This window comes from Triticum aestivum, chromosome 2D, assembly GCF_018294505.1.
Source record: "Triticum aestivum cultivar Chinese Spring chromosome 2D, IWGSC CS RefSeq v2.1, whole genome shotgun sequence".
NCBI classification, from domain to species: Eukaryota; Viridiplantae; Streptophyta; class Magnoliopsida; order Poales; family Poaceae; genus Triticum; species Triticum aestivum.
Genome location: NC_057799.1, coordinates 437422570 through 437434743, shown reverse-complemented (window position 1 = coordinate 437434743; position 12174 = coordinate 437422570). Strand labels below are relative to the sequence as shown.

Sequence of the window (12174 nt, the reverse complement as noted above, 5' to 3'; positions counted from 1 at the left end):
TCCGAGCACTTCTTTTGAAAAATCCGGGTCAATAGGCCAGCTTCAGAGTCAATTTGCTGGCATTGGTCTCTTGTAGAGAAATATTGTAAGAAATAATCCACTTGAGTCAGCTTCCAAAGCGCCGGCTTAAAAATATAGGTCTTAAAATACTCATCTGGTTTTCAACCGGCTTAAAGATATAGATCTTGCCGAGTTATAATTTCCAAAATCTCCGGGTTATAAAAGACTGATGATGCCGGGTCATAATTGTTGCCAACGCCGGTTCATGTTTATTGATGACGCCGGGTTGTAGTCACAGGGTCATAATGATTGGTGACGCCGGGTCAATCTGGTTTGCTCAAAACAAAGAATTTGAAAATATTTCTTCGATAATAATATAATACCTGTAACCCCCAAGTCTTGAGGAGAACAAAGTGATGGCTTAAGACTTGCTTCAATATAAATGCTGCCACTTTGAAGAAATCCATATTGTTCATCTCAGTCACTAGTAAAAACTGAATACTCCATATTATGTAGCCCCCAAGTGCCGGGTTGTCATGCTTGCAGTAACCTGGGACTTGTAATTGCCTTATGGTCATATAAACTTTAACCAGCGTAGCCCCCAAGGGCCGGGTCATTATGCAATAATGAGCAGGGACTTTGTAAATATGATCATTGATAATAACAGTATATGATGTAATCTCCACCATGGGGCTTGAACCCACGTCCACAAGGTTAAGAGCTTTGTACTCTACCAACTGAATAGTGGATCTTTCAATATAATGGATTAAGGCTTGTGTACCTCGAATTTTCGACAGGAGCAATTGGTAGCCCCTAAGGGCCGGCTCATTTAGAATGTGATGAGTCGGGTCTTCAATAAGTTGAGCCAAAAAGAATGACTTTGCATTAGCCCCCAAGTGCCATGGTGCATGCTGGCAGTGACATGGGACTTGTATATTCGTTGTAATCTCGATTTGAACAATGTAGCCCGCAAGTGCCGGGTCGTAAGCCTGCAGCGACTCGGGACTATTTCCTCCATTGTAAAATAAATCATGCCCATTGATAACAATAATAGCCGTTGCGCTGAAGCGACTTTGAAAACCTCAATCATAACACTGGTTATTGATAATCACAATAGAAATCCAGCCATGTTGGCTATTCAAGATTTGAATACCTCATCGGTTGACAAGTAAACCCGGAGTTTAAATACCTGGCGGCTCTTGGCCAATGGCGATTTATTACGCCTCCATTGTAAGCCGGAAATTTTATAACCCGGCTATTTATAGCCTTTTGAGAAAATCAAGAATTGATAACCTTTTTGAGACACCAATGTCAATCTTGCGATGATGGGCTTGGACTTAAACATTTATATAAGTCATAGTTCTGCAAATCCTGCACAGAGTTTAAACAACATACGCCCTGGCGACTTAATGTCAAAAGCCAGGGCGGGTAACTACCCAAATGTAGTCTTATCCTGCACACGAGTAGATCACAAGAAACCTCGGCGGTTTACCGCAGGGCGGGTCATAATATCTTACATATGACCACGGGTGTGTAAAAAAGGAGTCACAGATAAGCCTGTTATGAATCATAACTTTGAAACATAACAATAATATCATACTTGTGATATTGAATTTGCATTTGTCGGTTTATATGACCTGTGATATTGAACTGTATCGCCGGCTTACGATACCTGTGCAGTAAGTGTGATGACCCAATCCTTAGAAGCCAATTCTTCCACATAGATGATGATTGTCATAAGCCGGCGACTTATCATCGAAAATCAAGCCGGGTTTAAATAGAAACCACTCATATACACTTTAGATGTGTTCAAAAGAGCTTCAAATAAAATCCCAAAAATTATTTGCAAAAAGAGACTTCAAAGTTTTTGAGGCTTCTGATTCGAATACGATCAGAAAACCGTCCCAAAGGGGTTAAGCTAAGATTCGAATACGATTATATAGCCCCCAGTGGCTTTTGGCGTTGCCGATCAAGAGGGTACCGACAGCTATGTTCTCTTTGGTTCGAATACGACCTATGTTTGAACAGGAAGCCCCCAAATGACCTTGAGAGTTGTTTAACGACGCTGATTCGAATACGATCCACGTCGGTTCCCAAAAGGGGGTTGAGCTATGGTTCAAATATGACCAAGAAACTCCCCAATGAGCTCGGCAGTGTGCCAATCAAGTGGGTATCGACAGCTATGTTCTCTTTGGTTCGAATACGACCTATGTTTGAACAGGAAGCCCCCAAGTGATCATGAGAATATTTAACGACTCTGATTCGAATACGATCAGGGTCACACCAAAAGGGTTAAGCTAAATTCAAATACGATCAGCTCCCAATGGTCATTAAAGTAGGGTACCTTGAGCCGGACGTTTGAACCGGATTTAAGAGGTTCAAAACTTTGCGGGAGAAAGATATCTCTTGAACCGGATTTTAAACCAGAATCTTTATTTGAACCGGCAATTTTTTGACGGCCTTTAAAGTTTCATCAATATGGTAGAAGCCTCCGGAACCGGGTTATCATTCCCTCCAACGACCCGGGGTTCCCGAGTCATGTCACTGTAGCCCCCGAGTCTCAAGATGACTCGAGGAGTTGGCTTGAGATTCTCCATACTTAACTGTGATATAAACCGGCATAACTTGTATATCATTGGTGTTGATAGCACGATGTGTATCCACAGAAGGTTGAGGTGACTGCGGCGGGTTATAAATGATCCCGTATGAGCCGTGTCAGCAACTCGGCCAATGGTTCCTTCCAACTGGCTGTTTGAAGCTCAACCAAACCGTAGTGACAGCGACTTGTGCGCATGTCCATTGAGCCATCCGGTGCAGACGGCGGTTGATAGTATATGATAATTTGCCTCCATTTTGTTGAAAGAAAACCGGGCTTCCCAAGCAGTGACTTGCTCATATTCGATAATCCGCTCATGCAGACAGGTGCGGCCCAGTGTATTGTTGTAGACCAGGCCGCGAGAGACGGACGGTAAAGATGACCGCAACATCTGAGGCGGCACAGACAGATGAACCGGCCGTGGCGTTGTAAGCCGGTGCGGACGGGCAAGTTGTCCTCCTTGTTGTAAACCGGCGTGGCCGCGAAAGACGGCCACGACATTGTAAGCCGGCGCGGTCGCGAGAGACGGTCACGGCGTTGTAAGCCGGTGCGGGAGTCCGTTGAGTAACGACGACCACCTATGGCAAAAGATGTTGGCGTGCCTCCATCTCCGCGGTATAATATCATTTTTTGTCATAAATAATTGCCCTGCATAAACAATATTGCAGACCAAGGCAAAGATAAACTGTTCTTTGACAAAAAACAACATGTGCTAATAAAACATACTTGGATGGATATCACCTGATTTGTTAGGATGACGGATGATCCGTTTATCGCGACAGAGGTGGCTCAGGCAGATCAGTGACCCAATATAGTTTCGGCGGCTCGGGCAGACCGGCGACCTTAATATAATCCCGGCGGCTCAAAGCGGTAGGGGGCCGGCGGTCAACGCGGCTCCGGCGGGTTGATGTAGATTAAACTGTACGGGCGGCGACTTGCGCGCACCTGTTTCATAAGTAAGCAGGCAGGTGCGGTCCGGTGCGTGACGATGCTGACACACACTTCATAGGCACAACATGGCACCACCTTTGCTGCACATAGAAATATACAAACCAAAGTAATTGCTCTTCTTGATTAAAATATGTATTAAAAGTAGATAGAAACAATAGCACCTGGTCTGCTTTATCAGATGAACACAAACACTGGCATTGAAATAATGCTGGACAGCGTTAGACGCAGTACCACCCACGTGGCCCCTTTTTTAATTCTTGCGTAGACGCTGGTGCTTGGCCCTTCACGTGGGTGGCGGGGCTGCAGCTCCAGAGTTGTGACAACGGGACTGCTGCTATATCAGCTTCAGTTCCCCGTTTTATGACAACATGCATGCCTTGGTGGCAGAAAAGAGCAGCTCCACACGCAGGTGAGGGCGGTTTAAACACGGCCGGGGCGACTTCTAGCGACCACGGCTTGGTGGATGCTTAACACGGAGGCGAGGTCCGCGACCCGGTGGGTCCTTCACTTTCAAGGTTGGAGAACGGTGATCCGCCAGTGACGACGGGGTGAGGCAGAAAATCGGTCACGCGAAATACAGCGAGGCGAGGCCGACTTAAGCCATCGTGGGACAGGGTAACGTAACCAATCATGGCAGAAGCACGCAACGGCGCCGGCGACTCAGAAGTAGAAACCAGCAATGGCGCAGACGGCTCCGAAGCAGCAGCCCAAGGCCACGGTGGATTGAAGGCGAAGTAGGGCCGGCCCGCAACAGCTCGAAGCGAACGGTGACCCCAGCGGCTCAACGGAAACATCGCCGGTGCGGAGGCGTCGGGGCATATGGCCGCAGTGGCGGTGACCTGGCCGCGTGGGCGTGCTAGTACGGAGGCGAGGGTGATTTGACGCATGGCGATGGAGGCGACCGGACCGCGCAACGACGGCGGGTTAAGGCAGGCCCACTGCGGCGGTTTTGATGGAGGTGACCCAGCGCGGGGACGGCTCAGGAGGCGGCCGTAGTAGGAGCGGACGGCGAAATCCGGCGGCCCATGGGCGAGTCACCAGTGAGGCCGTGGTGTAGATCAGTTTGCAGACGAACGATGGCGGGTGGATGGCCGAGGCAAATCAGGCAGCTCGGGGCGCAGTTACGGCTATAGTGGAACACAGAGACCACGGCGGCTCAACGCAGATGAAACTGTGGAAACAGCGGTTCAGACGCGGAAGAAGTGGCCTGCGGCGGAGGCAAGTTGCTCAGCCGGGCTGGCTCAGTGCCGGCACGGCGAGGCAGCGTGGGATGGAGACGAGGGCCGCGTGGCGGAGGTGCCGGCTCAGTTCCACATCAGCGGGGGCGGCTCGGCGACGCAGGGCCGCAGCTAAGGCTGAGAGCAGCAGCGGCTCAACGGGGGTGTCTCACATGGCGGCGAGGGAGGCTGAGCGTGGGCGGAGTAGCACGAGGCCCAGGCAGCAGCGCGTTGCAGCAGTGGCGACTCACAGGCGACCGGAGGATCTGACAATACCCGAATCGCTGGTATCTTGTGATGACGACGCCAGCCGATGGGCGTTGAAAGCCTCTGTACTAGTACTCCGGTCCCCTTGCCCCCACGTGAGAAGCATTCAATTTTGCGAGATTTGAGCCAACGTCAATCGAGATGATTATAGTTTCAACTGTCCTTTCCTTTTAAAAATATTTTATCTGATCCCAGTGAAATTTGGAACTTGATGTCTTGTCTCTGTTAATCTTTCCTGTAATTGCTGGCCTACGTATATTCCCATCGGAGACTTTGGGCGTTGCTGTGTTGGTATTTTGAGGCTTTTCTTGGTGCGGTTCCATAGGCATACCTATATGATGTCCCTAAAAATAGTGTACGTGCATGTACCTTTTTCCAAATGATCAGCGGCGCTGGTAGTATTTGCATAATGGTTTTTGTTTGCCTCCTCGTAATTCTGCCAGACTGGCCGCACAAGAATCAATCTCTATCGCTGTGTACGAGTTGAATCGGCAGCAAGAACTTGTCGGTCTCGGCGATTTGTACAAGACTCCTGTCGGTCTCGGCCTCTTGCAGGCGGGTACTCCAAACATCGATCAGACTTTGGATCCCTTGTACATTGAAGGAAATAGCACCAGCAGCTACGAGTTGATGCTCCGTAACTTGTAATGTGTCCAATCAAACTTCTAACGGAAGTTGATGGTCTCAGCGACGTGGTGATTTGACAGCTTGATGGATTTTCTAGATGCCACGCACAGCCCGCCGAGAAAAGTTGACCGCATCCGCCTGATTGCACAGCACATTGCATGACGACGGCGACGGACAAACTGTAACCCTAATTTTTTTCTGAACATAATTTTATCCTCGTCGTTCCAACTCATCGTTGATGATATAAATTCTTCCGTGCCGGCTATTGCTCATCCGGCGGGTTGTGAACTTCTCGAGTCCTGAAAAGATCCCTCCAAGAACTCAACACCACTGTGCGCAGGCCCCACGGTGGGCGCCAACTGTCGTGGAATTGTCACGGCAGATGTCCTTAGCGGGAGGACTTAGTCGTGAGGCCAGCGCATCTATGTAGTAGCTTGGGAGGGGTTGATTGGGATGTGAGAGACGCAGGGCGGATCAACGCACAAGACAAGGGTTTAGACAGCTTCGGGCCCAGGGAAACATCATCCGGTAACAACCCTACGTGCTGTTTGAGGCTAGGTCTCATTATGATCACGGGAGAGTCGCCGGCTCCGGCTCTCGGTGTTTAGCCCTAGATATTATTTCTTGTTGCTTGTCCCTCTTTGGGGTGCCCTGCCCCTCCTTATATAAGTTAGAGGGGCGGGTTACATGTGGAGTCCTAGTAGAACTAGGACTAGTCTATCTTTTCTTACAAGTTGAATACAAGTCCGGGTCTCGCTTCCTTGGTAGGAGAATATTCTTTATGCCTTTCTTCATAAACCGGCCCACCATAACATGAGCCGGCCTTCTGGGCTTTGGGCCTACTCTTCTATCTGACCCGCCGTCGGGGCCATCATTAAGTCGCCAGGCTCGTGAGTCATCACACCAGTGAACCGCCAGACCTATGAGTCGCCAATCACCCGGCGGGTCACGATAAAGCGCCAGGTCCGGCCGGGTCATACTTCCGGCCGGGTCATACCGCGGGGTATATCCCCGACACCGGGGGTTTAAATAAAGATGACCCTCGGGCTCGCGAGAACCCGGGGGAAAAGGCTTAGGTGGCAAATGGTAAAACCAAGGTTGGGCCTTGCTGGAGGAGTTTTATTCAAGGCGAACTGTCAAGGGGGTCCCATAAATCACCCAACCGCGTAAGGAACGCAAACTCAAGGAACATAATACCGGTATGACGGAAACTAGGGCGGCAAGAGTGGAACAAAACACCAGGCATAAGGCCGAGCCTTCCACCTTTTACCAAATATATAGATGCATTAATTAAAATAAGAGATATTGTGATATCCCAACATATCCATGTTCCGACATGACAAACTTCAACTTCACCTGCAACTAGCAACGCTATAAGAAGGGCTGAGCAAAAGCGGTAACTTAGCCAAACAACGGTTTGCTAGGAAAAGGTGGTTAGGGGATTGACATGGCAATATGAGAGGCATGATATAGCAAGTGGTAGGTAGCGCAGCATGGCAATAGAGCGAACAACTAGCAAAGCAAAGATAGAAGTGATTTCGAGGATATGGTCATCTTGCCTGTAAGGTTCTCAGAGTTGTCGAAAGCTTGATCCTCGTAAGCGTACTCGACAGGTTCCTCGTTCACGAACTCGTCTCCCGGCTCTACCCACAACAAGAACACAAGCAAACGAACCACAATCAATCACGGGAAATGCACAAGCAACATGATGCAATACATGAATGATATGCAAGATATGATATGCGATGCATATGCATGATCCGGAAGAAAAATGATGAACAAGGCAGTAACTTGGCAAACTAAGCATGCCACTGGAAAGATGAGATGATTTCGGTCGAAATCGATATGAAGATCACCGGAAACGGATGCACGGTTTGCAAATGGCAAGCAAAACAAGAATGACACGAATCTGCGATTAACAGCATGATAGCACTTAGAATGCAACAAGTAACAATGCTACAGCACTCCAACATCGCAAAAAAGCATATGGAAGTAATCTACAGGAGATGATTGACAAAAGATGAACACTGAGCTACGGCTAGATCACACCACAGCAGGTTCAAACAAGCATGGCAAAAGTGCAAAAGATAACAGGTTCACAGACTTGGTGAAATTACTGGACATGTCTGAAACAGCATCAGGTAGCAATGTTCAGAGCACAAAAACAACATGCTACAGGAACTTAATATGGCAACCAAGGCATGGCAGTGTTCTACTAAATGCATATAACAAAAGTCCCTTACTGACCATAAGCCAAAAAGGACCAGAAGATATGATGGCAACCATGTAAACATAGCAAGTTTCGTTAACAGATCTCAGACTTGGCAGAAAACAGAGCATGGCAGAAACAATAATATGAAGGCATCTTGGTGAGCTTGATGCACTCACCACAAAGCAATGCATGACAAAACAAGCATACCTACAGCAAGATGGCATGTTTATGAACCTATCCATGGCAAGAGCAAGTACATAGCATGTATGGAACAACTACAACAAGCTTGGCAAAATTGAATAACACGTAAACAATCTGCCAGAAATATTTTATAGCAAAGGTAGAGCAAGGTTGCGTCATGCTATGGCACTCCATAAATGCAAAAAAGGGCAGGAATGGATCAATTACAACAATATCTACAAAACATCCTTACTGAACATCTCCAAAATATGCATGGATCTCTCTGTAGCATCAAGTTTACATGGCAACAAAATAATAGCAGACAAAGACTTGGAGAAATCAGTCCCTGAAATCAGAAACATTACGGAGCCTAGTTTGCATGCTTGTGCTAGTCATCACAGAGATCACAAAAATACATGGCATACACCACTGGAAATATGGAATGGCATACATCAAAACACATGTAGAGCTCATGCCCATAAGATGCACAGATTAAATGCAACAAAAATAACAAATCCACAAGTTCTGATAAGTAACAGCAGATAACAGCAACTAGCACTCTTGCACCAGAGATTTGGGCATCAAGATGGACTCAAATGAACATAGTACAATGGAACAAAATGAAGAGCATCACGAGGCGAACAGTTCGATATATTACACGCATGAAACGGAGCTATATGCAGAGAGTTATGATGCGATGAACATGGGCATGTACTGTAAATATTTCATGACTTGGAAAAATCGGGGAGAAGAGAAAAGTCAACGCACGTTCGATGGGATCTGGATCGGGACTCGTCGAGGTCGCCGGAGCCAGGGGAGGCGCGGCGGTCGGGGAAGGAGCTCGGAAGGAAGGGAGGAGGCGGCGGGGCGTCGGGGGAGCGCGGAGGAGAGGGGCGGCGACCGGGCGGCGGCGTGGCCGGACGGCGGCCTCGGGCGACCGGAGGCGGCGGTGTGCGGCGGCGCCGGCGGCGTAGGGCGGCGAGGCGGCGGGGCTGGCGGCGCGGGGAGCGGGCAAGGCGGTGAACGGGCTCGGGGGCCCGCGGCGGGCCGGCGGCGCGGGGGCGGCGGACGCGCCACGTGACGGACGCGGAGTGGCTGCGGGGCGGCGGCGGCTTCGTCCGGCGCGGTACGGACACGTCCGGCGGCGCCGGAGGGCGAGGTTAGGGTTTGGACTGCGAACGTAAATCGGGAGGGATGCAAATATATAGGTAGAGGGAGCTAGGAGAGTCCAAATGAGGTGCGGTTTTCGCCCACACGATCGTGATCGAACGACCTAGAGCATGGAGATGACTTAGAGGGGTTTTGGTCTGGTTTTGAGGGGGGGGTCTTGCTGCAACCACAAACGGCATTGCGGTTACCCGGTTAACCGTTGGAGTACCAAACGACCTCCAAATTGAACGAAACTTGACCGGTGGTATACCAAGGCCACTTGACAAGTCTCGGTCCATTCCGAGAGCGTTCAACACCCGCTCACGAAAGAAAACAAGAGGGGTGCGCCGGAGGAGGTGGGAGCGCCGGATTGCAAAACGGACAACGGGGAAAATGCTCGGATGCATGAGACGAACACGTATGCAAATGCAATGCACATGATGACATGATATGAAATGCATAACATGAACAAAATACAAAACGACAAACAAAACCCGACCACGAAGGGAATATCATAACACATAGCCGAAAATGGCAAGAGTTGGAGTTACAAATATGGAAAGTTACATACGGGGTGTTACAATACATGGCTTGGGGAAACGCCGTTAGCACTTCAGTATCCGTCCCTGTATCGTATTGTTCAACGACGTGATGCTCTTATGTCCACGATTTTGCAGTCTATTCCCCTTAATATTCAGTTTAGGGGGGCGCTTGTGGGCGACCGGTGGGAAGCATGGATTCATTTGGTGAGTAGACTGATGGAGGTTCAGCTATCTCATCAGCCTGATCAGTTGTGTTGGAAGCTTACTAGGTCTGGACAGTTCACAGTTAAGTCGATGTATATCGATGTCATTAACTCTAGTGTTATTCCTAGTTCCAAAGAGGTTTGGAAAGTCAAAGTTCCTTTGAAAATTAAAGTGTTTATGTGGTTTGTACATAAACAAGTCATCTTAACAAAGGATAATTTGGTTAAGCGCAACTGGACAGGATCTACTAGGTGTAGTTTTTTTGATCGGGACGAATCTATCAAGCACCTCTTCTTTGACTGCCCGTTGGCAAGGGTTTTGTGGCACACGGTGCATATTGCCTTTAACATTACTCCTCCGAATTCGGTCAGTACGTTATTTGGAACGTGGCTGGTTGGGATAGAGTCCGAAACAGCTAGACACATTCGTGTAGGAGTATGTGCTTTGTTGTGGGCAATTTGGAATTGCAGAAATGATTTGGCTTTTAACAGAACAACAAACATTCATTTTTTGCAGGTTTTATTCCGAGCTACTGTGCGCTGATCCGTATGTGGTCGTTACTCACTCCGACGGAGGTCAGGGAGCGTTTGGTTACTGGATCTGTCCAGTGGGAGATGGTAGTGCGGGATATCTTCAACCGGTTTGGATGGCGGTCATGTAATAGGATAGGCAATTAGTTTACCTATCTTTGTTTTGCCAGCCGGTTGTGGCTTTTGGCCATATTGTTTTTGGCGTTGTGGCTCTTTGTGAGCTTGCCGATTTTTTGTTTTCAGACTATAAGACCTTGTTGAACTCCTTTATTTATTTATAAAAGTGCCTGTATGCATCGTTCTGATGCAGAGGTCGGGAGTCCCCCCTTTTCGAAAAAAGATGAGTTCATGACCAAATGAACCACCTTCCAAGAACACATACATTCTACTTACTAATGACACACTTGTCACATTCATATATTCTCTAAAAAAATCAAATCAGCTTTGCAAAGACGAGAGTACTCACCAAAGGTGCAAGTGGCTCCAATGGAGACCTCATGCCAGGAGTAGCCGGTGGCCACCCTGACGGTGATGATCTCGACCGCACCTCCCACTCGATCTCCCCGCTGCCGCCACCACCACGGATGCCACCGGCATCGCTGCTGCTGCTGCTGCTACTAGACCTGCTGATCTTGGAGGAGCTCCTCCTGAAGAGCCTCTTGGGGTTGGGGCACCTCAGCTTCAACATCGTCGCTCGGATGGCTCTGCTGTTGTGCCTTGCAGTTGGTGCTGAGGCAGTTGAGAGCTGGTGGTGGCTGTAGGAAGGAACAGGGCTTTGATGTGTATATATAGGAGGCAAGCTAGCTAGGGAGGCAATGGGGGCTGCCATGCAACAGGACAAGCTTTGGGAGCGTGCACCTGTTTGTGAAAGGCGTCAACGTAGGAGACACTGCGACAGACGAACTTGGCACAGTCCAAAGCCGCAAGAGCTTGCGGAAGTGTTCCTCGACAGAAGAAAAAGTGAAGGTGAGCAGAGCTTATATTAGTGCGATCGAGAGCATCCATGAAGCCACGCCGCTGACACGGGGCCCGTGTGGACTCAACGTCGCAACGAGATCGTTTCAGATGGACAATGACAAGCGGGCCCCAACAAAATGCGAGTTCATGAACATGTCAATTTACACGTCAATTTATCCTTACCACCGGTGTGGCCGTACTCTATCCCTCGAATTAGGGTAATGTTGTCAAAGTGCCAGGTACCTCTAAGTAGGGCGTATGATCTACTTGTTAGAAGGGAGAGAGGGATTGGTGGAATAGTTGTTGTATTGCTTGAGCCTCGTCGGCATATATATAGGAGTACAATGATCTACTTGGAGTACAAGACAAGTCAGAACAAATCCTAGTCTATCTCGTCTTTCCTAATAAACAATATACTCAACATCCCCCCGCAGTCACAACGGTAGCGACGCAGACGGTGAGACTGGAGAAGAATCCGAAGGCAAGCCGACGAACACCCCCCCACAGTCATAGCGGTCGATGCATCGCGGAAGTCATGGCTGGAGTGGAAACCCGACGAGGTTGTTCAAGCAAGGCGGTAGCCCTTTGTGTCGTTGTCGAGGTAGCCGAGAGCGTGGGTGGTGGAGCCGTGGTCGAGGTAGCCGTGCGAAGAGTGCCGTGGTCGATGTCGAGTCGGGGTGGCCGGTGTCGAGGAAGTCGCCTTGGAGCCGCGGGCGCAAGGAGGCGCCGAGTTAGTCATGGG

The 12174-nt window shown here is 49.1% G+C and overlaps 1 pseudogene; it reads right to left on the bottom strand.

The window, feature by feature from the left end:
* Positions 1 to 11163, bottom strand: part of LOC123055825 (BAG family molecular chaperone regulator 1-like) — a 57213-nt pseudogene extending 46050 nt beyond the window's left edge.
* Between the last annotated feature and the right edge of the window lie 1011 nt (positions 11164 to 12174).